Source organism: Monodelphis domestica, chromosome 1 (assembly GCF_027887165.1).
Source record: "Monodelphis domestica isolate mMonDom1 chromosome 1, mMonDom1.pri, whole genome shotgun sequence".
Classification (NCBI taxonomy): Eukaryota; Metazoa; Chordata; class Mammalia; order Didelphimorphia; family Didelphidae; genus Monodelphis; species Monodelphis domestica.
In genome coordinates this window covers 87,302,299-87,321,555 of record NC_077227.1, presented here as the reverse complement: position 1 = coordinate 87,321,555, position 19,257 = coordinate 87,302,299, and the positions used below count along the sequence as shown (strand labels likewise).

General features: G+C 36.0%; 1 long non-coding RNA gene across 1 annotated transcript in view; it reads right to left on the bottom strand.

Moving 5' to 3' along the window:
* Window positions 1–1,918: 1,918 nt before the first annotated feature.
* The window catches only part of LOC103092554 (uncharacterized), a 36,361-nt gene continuing 19,022 nt past the window's right edge, over window positions 1,919–19,257 (bottom strand). Inside the window, exons 3-4 of the long non-coding RNA XR_460281.3 lie at window positions 9,008–9,055; window positions 1,919–2,830 (exon numbers count right to left, since the gene is read on the bottom strand). This is a non-coding gene — a long non-coding RNA (uncharacterized LOC103092554). The remainder of the gene's footprint in view (window positions 2,831–9,007; window positions 9,056–19,257) is intronic.

The window sequence follows — 19,257 nt, the reverse complement described above, 5'->3', positions numbered from 1 at the left end:
AAAAAATAAAATAAAATATTATAGATCAAATCAAAATGACTTTTAACAGCTTTTGTTTACAAAAAGAGTGGAAAGAGTGAAAGTAGAGAAATACAAAAATAGGGTAAAGATGTCTATCCTATCACACTAAATATTGCTCCAGTGCTTGGCTTTGCAGAGCTGGGCTTGTTAACCCTTGATCAGAGGATCCAGAGTTCTACCAACACAGCCTCCTCTAAGAAGGCCTCTCTGAAACTACTCTCTCTCCCAACACCAGGAAGGGAAGGCAGTCCAAGTCCCAAGTTACCTCCAAAGACTAGGAAGAATATCTCCAGAAGACTCTCCCTTCCCCTCTTCATAGGAGCCAATCATAGCTTACAAATTGCCTAGCACTGTCCAGAGGGGCAGTGTTTGTGGGATCCACTTCTCACCTCTGAAGGTGTTAACTCTTATCACAGGCTTCTGAAGGTATCAACTTTTATCATAGAATTCACAAGTTTTTGACTGAGTTATCACCTACTTTAGCTAATGACTTGCAATACTTTTACTTAGTATTAAGTAGGGGTGCTTTGAATTCTGGAGTTATCTCTCATTTTAGCAAGTGACTTGGGAATTCTCTTACTTCTTCAAGTAATTGACTTGGGAATTCTCTTACTTGATATTAACTCAAAATTGACAGAGAATAAAGAATTCCCTTTCACCCTTTTATACTGGAGGAGAAAAATAGGGGAAGAGGACAATGCCTAAATCTCACTTTCCTCTGAATTGATTCATATGGAATGTATATATAATCAAGCTTCCAATTCCAATTCTTTCTATTTCAATTTTACACTGTCCTTCTAGGATATCAGGCCAATTTTCCTTCATAATTTCATGTACACATACACACACATTTGGTTGAATATTGAAATCTATCTTACCCAACAAGAAGTAGTAGGGGAAAGGGATAATAGAAAGAGGAGGTGATAAGAGAGAGGGCAGATTAAGGAAGGCAGTGGTTAGAAGCAAAACAGATTTTTGTATAGGGACAGAGTAATAAGAGAGAAAGAAGAATAAACAGAACAAAATAGTATGAAGAGAAGTACACAATTAGAAATCATAACCATGAATGTGAATGGGATGAATGCATCTATATAAAATAGAATCATAGCAGAATGAAACAAGAATCCAATAATATATTTTTTGAGAAACTTTGAAACAAAGACACAGAGATCTAAGTAAGAGTTAAAGTAGAATCATTATGCTTCAGCAGAAGTAAAAAAGGGAGCATAGCAATCATGATTTCAGACAAAGCAAAAACAAAGATAGACCTAATTAAAATGGATAATCAGGGAAACTACATCTTGCTAAAAGTTATAATAGACAAGGAAGTAATAGCAATATTAAATGCATGTGCATCAAATGACATAGCATTGAAATTTTTAAAGGAAAAGAAAAATGAGTGACAGGAAGAAATTGAAAGTAAAACTATAAAAGTATGGAACCTTAACTTTCCCTTCTCAGAGCTAGATAAATTCAAATATAAAATAAATGAGAAAGTAGTTAAAAGATTCATGTAGTTTTAGAAAAGTAGATATTTTAGACTTCTGGAGAAAATTCAATGGGAATAGAAAAATATGCCTTTTCTTAGCTATAAATGGTACCTTCACAAAAATTGACTGTGTATTAAGACATTTCAGTTTTTGTATATGATCATCTAAATATATCACCCAGATTGTAAGCTTTTTGAGAGCAGGTATTGCTTCCCCTCCATTTTGGGGGGCATTCAATAAATATTTGTTAATTTGAATTTATTCTGATTCTTGTTAAAGGATTCAGGGATTATATTTAGAGTCATTGCTTTAGAGCTATAGAAGGGGTTTGTTCAACGTTTGAAGTCCTTCACAATCTGGTTCCAACTCTCTTTTTTTCTGACTGATTATATATTGTTATTCCTCCATCCTTTTACATACCAGCTAAACTATTCTTCTACCCAAAAAAATGGATTGGCAGTCCTCCATGCTTGGAATATACTTCCCACCTCAATCTCCATATCTCCCTTTATAATCCTTAGTTCTTCAGGTACCTTTTTCTGTAGGAATATTTTTCCTTATTCCCTTACTTGCTAGTGCTTCTCTCTCTCCATCAAGGGGCCCTTTTCATCTCTATCATGAGAAGATTGGATTTTGTTGTTCCATTGTTTCAGCTGTTCTGGGCCCCATTTAGGGTGTTCTTAGCAAAGAAACTGGAATGGTTTGCCATTTCCCTCTGTAGCTCATTTTACAGATGAGGAAGTGAGGCAAAGAGTAAAGGAATTTGCCCAGGATTAAACAGCTAGTAAGTGTCCAAGGCTAGATTTGAACATAAGAAAATGAGTATCCATGACTCTAAGTCTATCCTCTATCCATTTCAGGGTTAGGTTTAGTCCTGGGCAAATTTGTCCTCTAAATAGAAAATACCAGTATTCTTTCTGGCATCTCTGGTTCTTTCAGCTCCAGTGTAAATCAGGTATAGGAAATCTATTTATTTCTTCCAAACAAATGTATACTGAATACAAAACATTCAAAAATGTTCCTCAACAAAAGTGCTAATAAGATAACTACTGTTATATTCATTTAGGAGGTTTTGACGTAAGCCTCAGAACTTGTGGAAATTTTCAGGACTGTTAAATAGGCATTTTACATTTTACTTCAGCTTTGCATTGTACAAACAATTCCCACAAGGTCGATGAGTTCTGGAAAGACAGGCCAGGTTCCTCCTTTCTTTCTGTGATCATCTTCTCTGATGCTGAAATTCTTCACGCTGCCAGCCAGCTCTGACTGAGAGATCCAAGATCTCTGGACTTCTTGAACTCACCAGGCAGCCTCCCAGACTGAAAAAAAAAATAATATTACAACTATGACTCAGTCACCTAAGCTCAAGAGCAGAATAAAACTAAACTGAAGGCATCTGAAATGCCTTTTGAGTGAGAATGCAGGGTGTGGGGGTAGGGGAATTTTCCAGATCCTTCTAAATTGTTTTGGGAAAAGCATTGAATAAGGAGTAGAAGAAATCTAGACTCTGAGTTCTTTTCTACCCTGCAAACCTACAATTCTATAAATTAGTCCTCAAAAGAGACCAACTCCATCATTGGTTAAGCTCAAGTGAGTCAGCATGGTGCAGTGGGAATAGTACTGTTTGTATTCAAATCCTGACTCTGTTACCTATGTGTCCAAGGAAAAGTCACTTATCCTGTCTCAATTTCTTCATCTGTAAAATGAGACTAGATGATTTCTAAGATTTCTTCCAGGTATAAATATATGATCCTATGGGTGAACTCATATGTCAGACAAGGGTATAGAATGAATAGAAACAATTTCATTTTCTAGAAAGTCCTGTTCCTCTATCATTTTTGTTATATAGCTGAATTGACCAGGTGGTGATTTGCATCAATGGCAAAGCAAGGAGGTATTTGCCAACTTCATTGAGCAATTCTGCTGAGCCAGAATCTGTTTAATGGACTTGTTGCCCAATGCAAAACATACTTAGAATGCCCTTAGAAGGTCCTCACCCCTATATTCATATCACTTCTATATCTGATCCTTTGTTCTATGAGGAAGTTAAGACAAGGAAAATTCAGGTCAAGGGAAGAAGTAGTAAAAGATAAAGAGGGAAGATGAAAGAAATCTTAGAATAGCAGACAGTACAGTATAGAGAAAAGAATCCTGGACTAAATACTTGAGTTCTAGCTCTGAGTCTGCAATTAAATATCTGTGTGCCTTAGAGAGAGCTATTGTCCCTCTTGATGCTTCATTTTGTTATCTCTAAATGAATGAGTTAGATTAAATGAGCTTCAAAGTTTCTTTTAGTCCTAATAATATTCTATGACTAGTTGGTTCTCTAGCAGGGGTTCTTAACACGTATGTGTGTCAGAGTCCCCTTTCACAGCCTGGTGAAGCCAATGGCCCTCTTCTCAGAAAGAATATATCTAAATGCATCAAATAAAAATGTATGACATTTCTATGGAAATGAATGATGTCGAAATATTTATTAAAATGTTTCATGAAAACAAGCTCATAGGCTTCAGGTTAAAAACCCCTGCAAGAATCTGCTAAGTAAAAGTCCTGTTCACAAGTAGAGGTGGCAGAGAGGTGGCAAGGCTTAGGAGAACTACAGAGAAATAATGTTTCTTTATTGGTTGCTTTATTGGTTGTTTTTCTTTGATATAAAAATAAAATCCCTTCAATTAATTTTACTTTTATAAAAATTGGTGTGGGGCTATAGAATAAAACTAAAAAAAAGCTGAGGTTCCTCCCCCTCAAGAACTACTCAAAAAGACCAGACATGGCTTTAAGAGACAGGAACTAAAATGAAAATATATCTGAGGTAGAAGCTGTATGAAATATATCTAAGACCAGACTCCTAAATATTTCTAGTTTCTTACTTTATATTCATTTCAACAATAAAACTGAATTCTATGACTGTCAACCTATGAGCTTACAATTTTCAACTCAGTAAAAGTATTTTGTGCTTGGTTAAATCCAACTGTTAAGTCACAGTGGTTCTTGTGTTCTTTAGATAAAGAGGACTGAGCTGAGGTCCATGGGATGGGATAGAGAGCTCTAAGCCAAATGTATCATTCATGTCACTATCAATTGGAACATCCTATTGATGTTTAGGCTGAGGAGTAGAATAGGACTGGAGAGAATGGGTAATAGAACAATGGCTTTAGAAGCATAGGATTTGGGATCATATCCAGACTTTGATGCATGACATTGATCAAGTCATTCAACATCTTCAGGACTTCATTTACTCATCTGTCAAATGATATGGTAGGATCAGGTGACCTATGAGGTCCCTTCTAGCTCTGAACCTCTGGTCCTCTCTACTGATTATAGACTTTAATACAGATGTACCAATTTGAATTTGTGACTACTTTTCCCAGAAAGCCACCAGTCCATCCTTAGGTCAATACAGGATTGTAAATTGAGAGCTCAAAAGAACCATTTAGGATATCTTATCCAACCATTTCATTTTATAGTTGAAGAAACTGATACCTTACCCAAAATCATAAAGGTGAGGATGGGATTACTAAATTTGAATCTAATCTCCTACCTTCTAAATTCACCTCTTTATTACCTACTGGAACATGGAGACTGAATTCACCCTAGACAAGTTATTGGTGTGTTTGTCCTCACCTAACCTGTTTGCTCTCACTTTCTCCTTTACCCCTTACACAGGATATCCTCCAAGACTGACCACTATGGCATCTCTACACCAACACTGTTACCTCACTAACCCCACTTAAATACTGCTATGTGGCACTTCTGACATTCATTTCTGGGGCACAACTGAGTTCTATTCAATCAGTCAATAAGTATTTAAGTGCCCAGCATGTGCCAGGAAATGTGCTAAGTGCTGGGGATTTAAATAAAGACAAAAAACAGCAGAATCACCAACTTTAAAAAATCAGTCCTTGTTCTCAAAGAGCTCACAATCTAATAGGGAAGACAACATACAAAGGACTATGTATAAAGCTATAGAGAAGATCCATTGGAGACAATCTCAGAGGAAAGGCATTAATTATAAGTGGGAGCAATAATAGTTTCATAGAGAAGATGGGAATTTAGCTGAGACTTGAGGACATCAAGGAAACCAGAAGATGGAGACGAGGAGTGAGAAAGTTCCAGGAATGGGAAAAAACAAAGAGTTGGAAGATGGAATGTTGTTTAAAAGAAACAGCAAAGAGGCCAGTGCCACTGAGTTGCAGAGTTCTTGTGGGAGAAGGGATGAGGATGTGTAAGGTGTAAGAAGATTGGAGAGGTAGGACGTGACCATATTTTCTAAAAGCAAAACCTATGGTTTTAACACTTTTTACTAACAATGAAATACTTATGTTGTTGAGATGCATCATTGCATAGACAAAATGGCATTGGAGTTAGAGTCAGGAAGACCTAGATTCAAGTTCCACTTCAGATGATTACTAGTTGTGTGACCTTACCTAGGGAAGTCACTTAACCTCTCTGTTCCTCAGGATTTTCACATGTAAGATGAAAGGGGTTGGACTTAATGGTTTCTAAGATCCCTTCCAACCATAAATCCATGATACTATTATCTATTATCTTAACGACAATTGAACTGTAAGGTACTGGAGGATAAATATGACATTTTTTGCCTATTTTGTATCTCTAAACAGGTCTCAGTATTTTTCTGGGCACCTAAGAAAAGGCTGATTTTGATATGATTTGATTTGATTTATTTATCAATTATTTTTATTTTTTAATTAGGAAAATTTTATTTAATTAATTTAGAATATTGTTCCATGGTTACAAGATTTATGTTCTTTTCCTCCCCTTCCCCCAACCCCCTCCCATAGCCAACAAACAATTCCACTGGGTTTTATATGTGTCATTGTATCAATCATTTTTCAATGGCTTCTAATTACCTAAAGGATTAAAATCCAAACTCCTCCACTCTTTAGATATGACCAAACTTTCCAGTCTTATCACTTAGTATTCTCCTATAAGAATTCTCTATTCTAGGAAGACTATTTTTTTCACTATTCCTTCAAACTGACCACATTTAGTCCCACTAAGGAGCAATTGTTCTCTATTTAGTAGTCCTGGCAAATATCCAGAAGTTTCATATGGAGTGAAATGTTTGGGGACTAGTGATCTACATCGAACTGTCATTGGAGTTCAGGAAGAAATGTAACTAAGAAGCCAGACACTCTATTCTCCTCCAATCTCCCTTTAAAAGTGCAGACTACCTAGGCATATAGCCAAATGCCTTCTGGGGTATTAGTCCAAACCAGGACAAGTTGGTATGAAAACAGCCTAGAAATGAAGCAATTTAAATGTGAACATTGATAATATAACCTTTGTGCACATATTACCTGTGGTACAAAGGGCACTGGTTATGGTTTGTGGGGAGGGGAGTTCACATTTTACTTGGCTTATCCCCCTCCCAGAAACCTGGGAAAATTTCTCCATTTGACAGTCCAGAAGGCTGGCATCAACACCCCACTTGTAAGCCTCCTGGGTACAACATGTGAAAGGAAGGTTTTGTTAAAATAAAAGGAAGAATCAACAAACATTTTGGCAATAAGTAATTTAAAGAAACCCAAAGTCTCAAAGATGTCCCAATGAGTATTTCCCAGTGTCATAGACTCAACACCTAGTCTTTTTCTTATACCAGTGTCCTCTATAGATCCTGCTCCTGAGAGCTGGCTTTTTCTCTCTTGGATTTATTGCTCAATTGTTCTCTGTTTTATCCCTTTCTGGCATTTCTTCCCACCTGGTTTTACCCCACCCAAAGCACAGAAGATCTCAGGGGAAATGGTCGAACTCCTTAAAACTGCTGTACTCAAACAGATATTCATTTAGGTCTATAGTATAGATAGACTCAAAAGAATTTTAGTATTAAATAAGGATTTGTTTAAGTCTGTAACTAAGAGAGCAATCATGCCACCTTCTATTAGATTTCTGAACTTTTCTTCCAAACTTCTCTCTTGTTAAGTTCTCCTTTTGCCCTGCTAAAGAATGAGAGAAGGAAAGGACACAGACACATTCTTGCCCAATGTTTCCCCTTACAGTTCATTTTAGAAGTAGGTGAGATTCCCTTCTCTAAAAGACCATACCTTACCTATTCACTGGCTGTTATATCATCTCATTCATTCTATGTTTCCTACCATAAATATAGCAAACATATATATATATGTATATATATATATATATATATTTTCTCTAGGATTGTTGTGATTCACAAATTATTTTTTAAACAAGACTGTTCAAAAGAAATCACTTCTTCTAGATCATGTGCCCACACCTTTGGGATAAAAAGTATGGGCACTGTACCAGGTTTTAGAGCACTTTATGCAAATAAGGAAGTTATATAGGAAATAAAGAACAGGAAGTATACTTAGAAATTGTGTAGTTCATCATTTCTTTATCTGTGTCTCTGGATGCCTGTGAGGTCTATGGATACATTTCAGGAATTCTATGAACATGGATGGATAAGCTATTGTATTTTTATTTTCATTAACTGAATTTCAATTTTTCCCATCCATTATTTTAAACATATTACCTAAAAGGGGTTCATTCATTTCATTAGACAGCCAAGGGAGCCCATGACAGAAAAAAGTTCAATAATATTTGATCTAACCCTACCCTCCACATCAAGAAACAGCAATAAGTGATATATCAATTGTCACAAATGTATTAAGTTGCAGAGCAAAGATTTAGAGACAGATCCTCTTTTTATATATTCCAAGCTCATTACCCTATGAATCCAGTAGTTTGAATTTTGCTGTGCTTTTTGTATCACAAAATATACAGAGACAAGACCAAGAAACAAATGTATACAACAGTCTAATGTTCTATAAACACAAAAACACAAACTACGTAGAGAAGGAACTCTGTTCAATAAAGCCTGCTGGAAGAATTGAAAAGTGATCTAGAGAAAAATATGTTTAGATCAGCAACTAACACTTTATAGCAAAAAATATTAAAGCAAGATAGATGATATATTTCATAATTCTCATGTCATAACCAAGAATAGGTTAGAAGAGATAAAAAGACTAAAATAAACAATCTTGACTATTCAAAATAAAAATTTAAAAAGCAATTTGCCCAAATTAAACCAATACAACTAAAATAAAAAAGATAAAATACAGATTGGGGATTTTAAAAATTAAATATATCTGATAGAAATTTATTATTTAAAATCAATAGGGAATAAACACAAATATATAAAATTTAAAGTCATTTTCCTAATACAAAATTGGTCCTCAAACATGAACAATTTTCAGGTAAAGAAGTATGTCCATAACTACCAGAAAAAATATTTAAAAATCACTAATTAGAGAAATGCAAATTAAAATAACTCTGGAGCATCATCTCATATGTATCAAGTCAACAAAGATGCTAATAGATGAGGAAAAATCATTTTGGGAGGTACTGTGAGATTATAGACACACTAATAATACTCTATCATCAGAGCAGTAATTGAAGTCTACTATTTTGGAAAACATTTAGGAATTATTAAAGATGTTAAATTAAATTGCTCATACCCTTTGACCACGAAATTCTATTACTGAAGTTCTGTCCCAAAGAGATTACTAAAAGCAAGAAAAGAAACATCTGTTAACAAATGTTCATATCAGCATTATTTGTGATGAAATACTAGAAAGTGTTTGAAAAAGATTGGAGAATGCAACTAAATAGCATATTGGTGTAATGAAATATCATCATGTTATAAGGAATGATAACTATTGTGAATTTGTAGAAAAATATTTATGAAGTAATTTTGAGTGAAGCAAGTAGCATCACAAGAATAATATATTTCTCTACACCAACATAAATTGAGACAACTGAGAGAAAATGAAACTGGTCACATACAATGACTGATGCTAGTATGGTGTTAAGTTAAGGACACATATCTCCTTTCTGTTAACAAAAATAAGTTCATTTTTAAGAGGTGGTATATAAACTATATAGATATGTTTGTTTGAATGTTTTCTAGTAATTCTTTTGTGTGAAACAAAATTATCATCTCAATTTTGCAGATGAGGGAACCTATGTTGAGAGAATTGATTAAACCTGCCTTAGGGCACACATACAATATGAGAAGGAACTGAGATTAGAAAATTATTCTCCTGACTCTAGAGCTATAGTCTTTTCCATCAGACCACATTAGCATGAGGATAAACCAGAATGTTATGACTTCATCCATCCATAAAGGATTCCAAGAGTGGTTGATGGCACTGATATTTCTACTAGGGAATCTTGGATCTTGGATAGTAGGAAGAGATCTGGTGTATAAACTATTTGGAAGATATAAAACTAGCCACTATTTGCTGGTGTTCAAGCCTGCATTCCTTACTTTAAGCAGATAAATTAGTTCAGATTAGAGAAATTTAAATCATTGGAGAACAAAGTGACTAAAAGGTACATGTGATAGCACCCATTTTTAATGTGTTTTCTTTTTGTTTCTTATTATGGAGTGTAGAGAGCACTCAAAAGCATTTATGTCTAATGGATTTATGACTCCTGTTGCTTTTATATTACTAAAGGTACTGTATTTGGTGGTGGGAATGATGATCATTGATCATATCAATTCAACCCTACCCATATGATTTGTACCAGCTAATTCTGATTCTATTTTGTTTTTTTAATTCCTAGTGTAGCATACCTAGGGACACTGAACAATAATATCACAATACATAACTCTCCCATCCTCATTTTGGCATATCTTCAGTTTTGCAAAATAGAATGAGCAACTACAAGGGGCCCAGTTATGGTGGGAAGGCATAGATCAAGGCACATAGATAGAATATTGGGCCTGGATGCAAGAAGACCTGACTTCAAATCTGGCTTTAGATAGCTATGACCCTGGGCAAGTCACTTAATTCTGTTTGCCTTAGTTTCCTCATCTATAAAATGAGCTGTAGAAGGATATGGCAAACCACTCCAGTATCTTTACCAAGAAAACCTCAAGGAATGTCATGAAGAGTCAGACACAACTGAAATGACTGAACAACAATAGCAATACAATAGAGTACAATGTTACGTTGACTTTCTAGTTGAAGCAACATGCTATGTTGTAGAAATTAATGAGTCCCTGTTCTGTAAGTAAAGTGGATTTCCTATATGTGAAATAGATTTTAATGGCAACTCTGTGGATTTTTTGTTGTATATGTTGGTTGAGAAATGTAGAACTTTACTGTTTTGGACATTAATTCAAAAAGTACTGACTGGTTTTGACTTTCTGTTCAGAAAAAAATGAAAACTCTCTTTCCATATGCACATTGAATTTCCTTACCCAAACCAATACTGTATTCACTTGCCTTTTCCCTCCCTTCAACAAAATCAAATGACTTCCCAGCCTGAAATTTCAGCACATGTCTACTCCTAACACAAGTGGAAGTTAAAAAAAAAACCTTTTTTCATTCAGTCATACTGAAAGATAAGTTGATGAGGTAGTCAGTGGATCAAATATTCATAGCAAATGATCACATAATCCTCATATGGAATATTAATTAAGCACAGATTTTTCAAAGAAATAATAATATTCTGTGGAACTCTTTCCAGTCTCATTTCCACAAAGTAAGTTGGTAGATGCAAAATTCTTAATAGAAAATTACATAATTCAATCCAACATTTTGAGAATCTACCTGTTTTAGGAGCTTGTGTGAGTAGTGCACTGTTTCTGCCCTTGAAGAACTAATAATAAAGAGATATAGAAAACATGAAATAACACAGAATAAGCTGAGATAAGGACTGAAACAGAGGAACACAGGTTTATGGGAATTTAACCAACAGAGAGATCACATAATTCGGAGATTTTCATGAAGAAAGTAACATTTCAATTGGGTTTGAAAACTGGGCAAGATTTCAAAAGACTATGAGGGAAGGGGAATGGAACTGTAATATAGGAGAGAATGAAATCTGTAAAATTAAGGGAACTTGGGAAAGGGAGGCATAGGATAAGATCATCTGAGCTGGAGCATAGTGAGAAGTAGGAAACAATATACCTGGAAAGGTTTGTGGAAGGGTAGGATAATAAAGAACTTTTAACTTGGATTTTTCTAACACTAGAGAGTCTGTTTTCAGTGGGAGAGTGATTTGTTTGGAGCAGGACAATTAGTTAAATTTGCTATGGGTACTTTCCACATACTCCTCAATGTCATTCTCAATCTGCTTGGCATTCAACTATCCCAGGCATACAGGGCTATCATGCAACTCTCTACCCCATTACCTTCTGTTTCAGCACTGAGGAATCTCATGCAGCCTAGCTTTTGCTGGCTAGGATCGCAATTTTAGATTTGTCAATCTCTTCCTCCTCCCCTCTCATAAGACTTTACCTATTAAGGATCTCCTTCCCACAGATGTGTTTAGCTGCTGGCTATCATGTTGCAAAGGCTAGAATGTTCATTGTGGCATTAATGACAGGAATGGCTCACTCTGTATCATTTCCCAATAATATTTTTTCCATTTTAATAGGAGACAATATATCAAGTCTTTTAACTTTTTTTGACTTTTGAATAAAGCATTAACTGTAAAATTTCTGAAATCTGCAAAAAGCTATCTGGGAAATAATTTTGAGGCAATGGGCAGAGGAGTTTACTACCATGAGAAGTATTTCTAGGGTCTCAGTTTGGTCAGAAGTCCCTCTTGCATTTTTGGTGTGTGTGTGTGTGTGTGTGTGTGTGTGTGTGTGTGTGTGTGTGTGTGTCTGGGAAAGGGGAAAGGGGACTGTAGTTAGTAGTAATTCTGTCTCCCCTACCAAACAGGCTTAAGAACTTCAACTTCAGTCCCCAAACTCATAGAACTGCCCCACCCTGTTTTAAAGGGTTTAATAAAATGGAAAGTATCTTCTCACTAAAAGGTTGGGCATTGATTGATTTAGGTTATTTGGCATCCATTGGTCTATAACTTGTGTTTTGTGAACAGTCTACCTTAGCCACTAGTTCCACAGTGTACTTACTCCATTTCTACTGGGACTCACAAATAGTAAAATGTGGGTGTTTACATGATTTTCACTTTTTGGACTTCCCAACTTTTTATTATTATTATTATTTAACCAAACCCTAGAACACAAGGTTTTGTGCACACTGGTTAATTTCCTGCTGAATCAGTCAAGCTGGGAAAAAGCCAATTTCAGTAACTTCTCTGGCCTTGCATGAGAAATATTTATTGTTGAATAGTGTTCTATTTAATAAAAGGTACCTGGACCTTACTGCAGAACAGAGCTACTAATAGTAGTGTGGCTTCATTTTTCAAGTCTGTTACTTTTTAATGGAATGCTGATGATATTTTTTCTTTTATTATTTGTTTAATAGGATTTGATGTTTTATTTTTATTTTTTATTCTGTGGGGAGGATCTGGGCTTTGTTTTTAAGAGACTAAGAGGGTATATCTGTAATTTGCATATGAGATAGAATCAAAGCTTCTAGATTCTTTCCTTTTTCTTTTAAACATTTTATTGATTTTTTTCTTGAATCATTGTTCCTTCCCAGTTCCTTTCTCCCTCAACAGAACTTTCTCTCTTAACAAAGAAGTATCACTGAGCCAAATAATTAATAATTGATTGTTCTTGACAATGTATGTCTTTTTTCCAAGCTGTTGTCCACCACTTCAAAGAAGAAAAGGGAGGATTTCTTCATTCCAGTTTCTTTTCTTATAGAATCATAGTTTTGCTTTGTGAACTAGAGCAAATGACTTAACCTTTCCCCAGCTAGGCTTATCTATTGGCAAGATGGCTTGAATAAAATGGATGTATTGATTGCTTTGTAAAGAGCTTGCCTCTAATTTCTCTACAAGATGCTGTAGTGTAACCAGGCTCTTCAGAGAAGACAGAAGAAAGGAAATATTTTCAATGTTGTGTTCATTATTGGAGGTATAACATGAGTGGGGGTGGGGGAGTGGTATCACTTGCACAAAAAAGCCTTTTGAAATTCCTAGGCACAACAAAGGAAAAGAGAATAAAAGACTCCTGAGCAAAGCTACATACACTGTTCAATAATGCAAGAAGACTTTTATGGTGGTTATATGAATAACTCCTCACTGTGGCTTGGGTTAGATCAACTCTAAGTGCTAATGCTTTTTACTACATATTGAGTTCCAAATCCCAAGTATCAGGGGGTTAATACTGTTTCAATTACCTTGATAATCACAAAAGAGACCATGTATTGGACTAGTTCCTACTATCCTCTGCTTTAAAAGCACAGTTCCACCCTCCGTAATTAGCAGTTGCCTTTTTTTCCCTCTCAGTGCCCTTAGTCGCTCACATTGGGAATTGATCACCCGTTTCAAAACTTCACTTGCATAGCTAACACACAGTGCTTTTTAATATGTCAGCTTCCCCTTTGTTCTCTTAGAAATGAGTTGATTTTTCTGTCTTCTCAAAAAGGCCCCCAACGGGGAGAGAATATAAAAGAATAATGGCTGAAACTCAGTGAAGAGTTGGCATTCTCAGCTATAGCTGGAGAGGAAATAGAGGGCAGGCCTCAAACTGTTGTTGGATTTTTGTTCCATATGTTAATATATGTGTATATGTGCATAATATATAATATATAATTAATATTTGTTGTTTTTCAGTCATTTTCAGTAATGTCCAACTTTGCAATTCCATTTGGTGTTTTCTTGGCATAGATACTGGAGTGGTGTGCCATTTCCTTCTCTAACTCATTTTATGGATGGAGAAACTAAGGCAAACAGTGACTTGCCCATAATCACATAGCTAGTAAGTGTCTAAGGTTGAATTTGAACTCAGGCCTTCCTGACTCCAGGCCAGGCATTCTATCTACTGTGTTACCTAGCCTAATATATAATATACACTATTTTTGAAACAAGGTGCTACAGATATTCTTCTACATGTGTATTTATGTGTATGTGCATAATAAATGCATATGTAGAGAGAGTTTCTATGGTACCTTGTTTCACGTTTACATCAATATTTATCTATTTATCCATCTATCCTTTTATCTATCTATCTGTCTGTCTGTCTGTCTACACATATATGGAGAGAGAGAGAGAGAGAGAGAGAGACTTTCTATAGCAACTTAAGTTTCATTAAACCTTTTCCTTAAAACAGCCCTTTAATATAGGATAAGATATGAAAATGAGGGGTTTGGTCACTTATCCAGGGTAGTTATATGGAATGCAACTAAAAAAATGTCCTACATCAATATTTAAAGACAAATTTTGTTGAGGAGAAGGGTAGATCCTGACACAAGCTGTCATGGTGCTTCTAGAGAGACTACCATTGGGTTTACTGAGAAAGATGCTAGCTGGCCATTGACGGGGGAGGAACTTACTGGGATTGCAACCATTATCCAGAAGTAGTTTACCTGGGGTATAAGTGCTACAGAGAAGAAGGACACCATTCCTACTTTAATCATTCTTGCTAACTGAATTAACACACACACACATACACACACACACCACCACCACCACCACCACCACCACCACCACCACTACCACCACCTTTATCTTCTGTTCTACTAGCAATTCTAAGATAGAAGAGCAGAAAGAGCCAGGCAACTAGGGTTAATTGACTTGCCCAGGGTCACACAGGTAGGAGGTCATATTTGAACTCAGGTCCTCCCAACTCCAGATCTGGTACTTTGTCCACTATGCTTCCTAGCTCTCCTGGCTAACTAGGTTCTATGCTCAATTCTTTCTTCACTGATGCTGCTAAAGGAGTGAGTGCTATCAATACTCTATTAATTTCAATGTTGTGGGGTGAATCTCTAGTTGTCAATGAGCTCATTCCAATCCTGATTCAATCATAATTCATGAAAAACAGATCTAGTATTCAGTCATAGGTCCCATGACTCCAGACCTAGGTTCTTTTTGTCTGGTCAGACATTTAGTTCCAGGAATTGAGTAATTCCCTCCTACACATATATTCATATATCCTTACCTTCTGTCCTACTAACAACTTTAAGACAGAAGGGCAAGGGCTATACAAATGGGATTAAGTGACTTGCCCAGGGTTACACAAGCTAATTATTGTCAGAGGCCACATCTGAACCCAGGTCCTCCCAACTACAGACCTATCTATCCACTTGCTTTCTAGCTGCCCCTTATCTATAATTAATATTTAGATGAGTGAGTGGTGGGATAAGTCCAGAAAGAGATATCCAGCACAAGGTTAGCTGACCAATAACATTTTCCTTTCTGGTGATTTTTCAGTTGCCATTTCTAAAAGGAAAAAATGTAACTCCTTTCATAGCTACTATGCCCAACTACTCTTGCAATGGAATCCCTCAGAACAGTTAGCTCATTTCAGAATTTCAATTGGAGTCTGAAGAATGTGGATACAAATTGAGCATAATGGCTGAAGAACATCAATTAGATGGGGAGGTTCTCCAACAGCCCTTGAGGTTAGTTGTCTGTATCTCTACCTCATTTAACACAATGCAAGCATCATTTTGAGCATCTGGGAGAAAAGAGAGCAATCCTCCTGATGGTGAAGAATGTGAGGAATATTTTACAGACTTTGGAATGGTATGGCTGAGTAGTGAAGGAAGACACCCTGCTAAGCGAACAGACAGTTTGAATTTTATATTTTAATGGATGTCTATGTGATGCCAAACATTGAGTTGAAAAGTGAAAGATTCAGTCCAATCTATGGAGCAGTGAGTTGTTTTAATGACCACAGTAAACTGCTTGGACATTTTCAGCCTCTAGAGAACTCTCTTATTTGAGTGTTTCTCCAGCTCCCCTTCAGCCTGTCTGAATAATTTGAGAGCATTAAGAAAGCAGATTTGATGTGTCCAGGGGCTTCTCCATTGACTCACCTGGTCACTGCTGCTAATTCCTCCAGACAATCTTCAGCTATGTTCTCTTGGGGAAATTGCTTTCTTTCTTCCCTGTCCTTTTCCACTGGTAAGTGGCAGGGCCAGGATTTCAATCCAGGTCTTACCATTTTTTCAAGGTCATTCCTTTTTCCTTCTCTCTCTCTCTCTTCCCTCTTCCTCTCCCTCTTCCTCTCTCTCCCTCTCTCTCTCTCTCTCTCTCTCTCCTCTTCCTCTCCCTCTGCCTCTCTCTCTGTCTCTCTCTCTCTGTCTCTCTCCCTCTCCCTCTCTCTCTCTTTCTCTCTCTCTCTCTCTCTCTCTCTCTCTCTCTCTCTCTCTCTCTCTCTCTCTCTCTCGTCTCTCTCTCTCTCTGTCTCTCTCTCTCTCTCTTTATATATGTATATATATATAGAAATATATATATATATATGCAAAAAGCCCATTTAGACTTCAGCAAAGTTGAAGCTAAGAAGACCAGAGGCAGAGACATTGGTTGTCTAGGCTCACTTATTAGGCTAACAGCCTACCATATGTTAAAGAGCTCTTCTTCATAATGTATGATGCTATCTGTGCTGGAATATACTACTACTGAGTGCAGTGGTTCCCTGGGGAATTTTTGAGGTTCACATTTGTGGACAGAAGAACTCAGTCTAAAATGTGCTTCTTTTATTTCCTAATTGCCCCCAAATCAAAACCGGAGACTTATAATGGAGAGAATTTAAGGAGGTCAAAAAATTCTAGGATGTCTCAGCTGGAAGGGACTATAATCATTTGCTATGTTTAATATCTTTATAAATTGGAAAACTGGAGCTAAAGAGTTAAAACTTGTATAAGATAACTGATTCTGCTTATGGAAGAGCAGGTACCAACACTTCGGTTTCCTGACATCCAACCCAGAGCTCTTTCTACTTTACAGTGCAATCCTCATATAACAAATGAACCAATCAACAAGTTTTGATTAATCACCTTTCCCTCAAGCATTGTGTTAAATTCATGGCTATGCATAGAATATTTTATATTAATATTGCATTACACAAAATGTAATATTTGTATAGAACATAATGGACCTTAAAGTGTGATATGGATTAGCTCTTATTAATATTATCATTGTTGTTCCTGTTTTTGAAGCTTCTTGAGAATGAGAGTAACATGGTCAACACTTTGGTTTAGGAATATCAGCTTTCCAGAGGGGATGTCTAAAGGCAGTTAGATGGTGCAATGGACAGAGGACAGAACCTGCAGTCAGGAACACTCAAATTTGAATCCATCTTCAGACACTTATTAGTTGTGAGTAGACTTTTCACAGGTAATGACCATGGACAAGTCACTTAACTCCTGTTTTCATCAGTTCCTTCAACTGTAAAATAGGGATAACTGAAGCATCTACCTCCCAGAGTTATTGTGAGGATCAAATGAAATATTTGGAAAGTTCTTAGCACAGTGCCTGGCACAAATTAGTTGCCTGATAAATGTCTCTTTCCCTCTTTCCATCCTTTTGAGTAATTAAAATTATATTCAATGATAACAGTAGCTTATTTAAAAATTATAAGAATGAAGCCCAGAAAAGTGATTATTTTCCCAAAGGCACATGACTAGAATGCAGTAAAGATGACACTCTTTACTCTAGTATCCTGACTCCCAATTCAGTTGTTTTCTTCTCATTTTATGTGAGGATGTACTCTTGACTATTTTAATGTTTCATAGATTTAAGAACATTCTTTTGTATCATTTTGAAGTGAAACATAAGGAAAAGATGAGTTTTTTTAAAAAAGACTGAAGAAGGGCTGTAGGCTTAGTCACTATAAAACCTCAATAACTTTGACTAATAAGGAAAGCAGGAGTCTAATTCAGGGAGAAATTTGAAATGTAGAAAGTTTTTACAATAAATGCAGTTTTATTCATTTTAGGCTTATCTAACAACTAAAATCAACTGCTAATAAAGCATTTCTAAGCAACAGTTTCCCAGGACAGTTTTCTGGAATCCAGAAGACTATTAGTAGCATTCATTTGCATACAATAATTTATTAGCCTTAAAAAAGAGCTTTTTAAATATTTTAAACATTTCATGTGTCAGACTTGCTTACAGAATTAATTTTCTGTGATCCAGTGATCACATCCTTCCTGTTCTTTGCACACAATAATCCATCTCTCGACTTAATGAATTTTTAGTAGCTGTCCCAACTCAATGCATTTTTACAAGCAACTCTCCCATGCATGCCTGGAACTTTCTCTCTCCTCATCTTTGCCTCCCAGCTACCCTGGCTTCCTTTAGATCTCAGAATAAATCCCACCTTCTGAAAAAAATCCTATCCTGATCTTTCTTCTCTTTGAGATTATCTCCAACAAATATTGTATTTTTACATGTAGCCATTTTCTTGTCTCTCTTATTAGCTTATGAGCTCATTGAGAGTAAAGATTATTTTTTTGCCTTTTGTCATATCTCTAGTACTTAGCACAATACTTGGCTCAATAGTGCATGCTTAATAAATGCTAACTGACTTGACTTGCTTAGCAAACTCTTTCTTAATTGACCAGAGGAAGGTAAACCCTAGCCCAATCCAAGGAGATTTTTCACAAATGCATATTAGTGAGATTTTGTCCTATTTCTCTACTTGTCACTAGAATTCCTGGGACTGCTACTATTCAATCCTGAATTTCAAAGTGGTTTTAGCCCCTAAGACATCTCTTTTATCTGATGGATGGCAAAAGAAAGGTTGAAAAGATTCACCCATGAGACATGAATTTAAATTTAAGCATCAGGTAAAATTCCCTGTCAACTGGAATTTGTAACCATGAATTTTCATAAAGCTTTCCAAACTCAGACAACATTTATGGATTACTGATGAACCCAAGATATTGTCAGTTTTCAATTGGTCTATTAATAATTCTCGTTTTCTTGAATGTATGGTTAAGCCTACAATTGTATAAATTACAGCAGCTTTGGTATGAAATACCCTCCTTTCCCTTTATCTCAGTCTAAGAATCCAATGTAAATGCTATATTTCTTTCCTTTCATC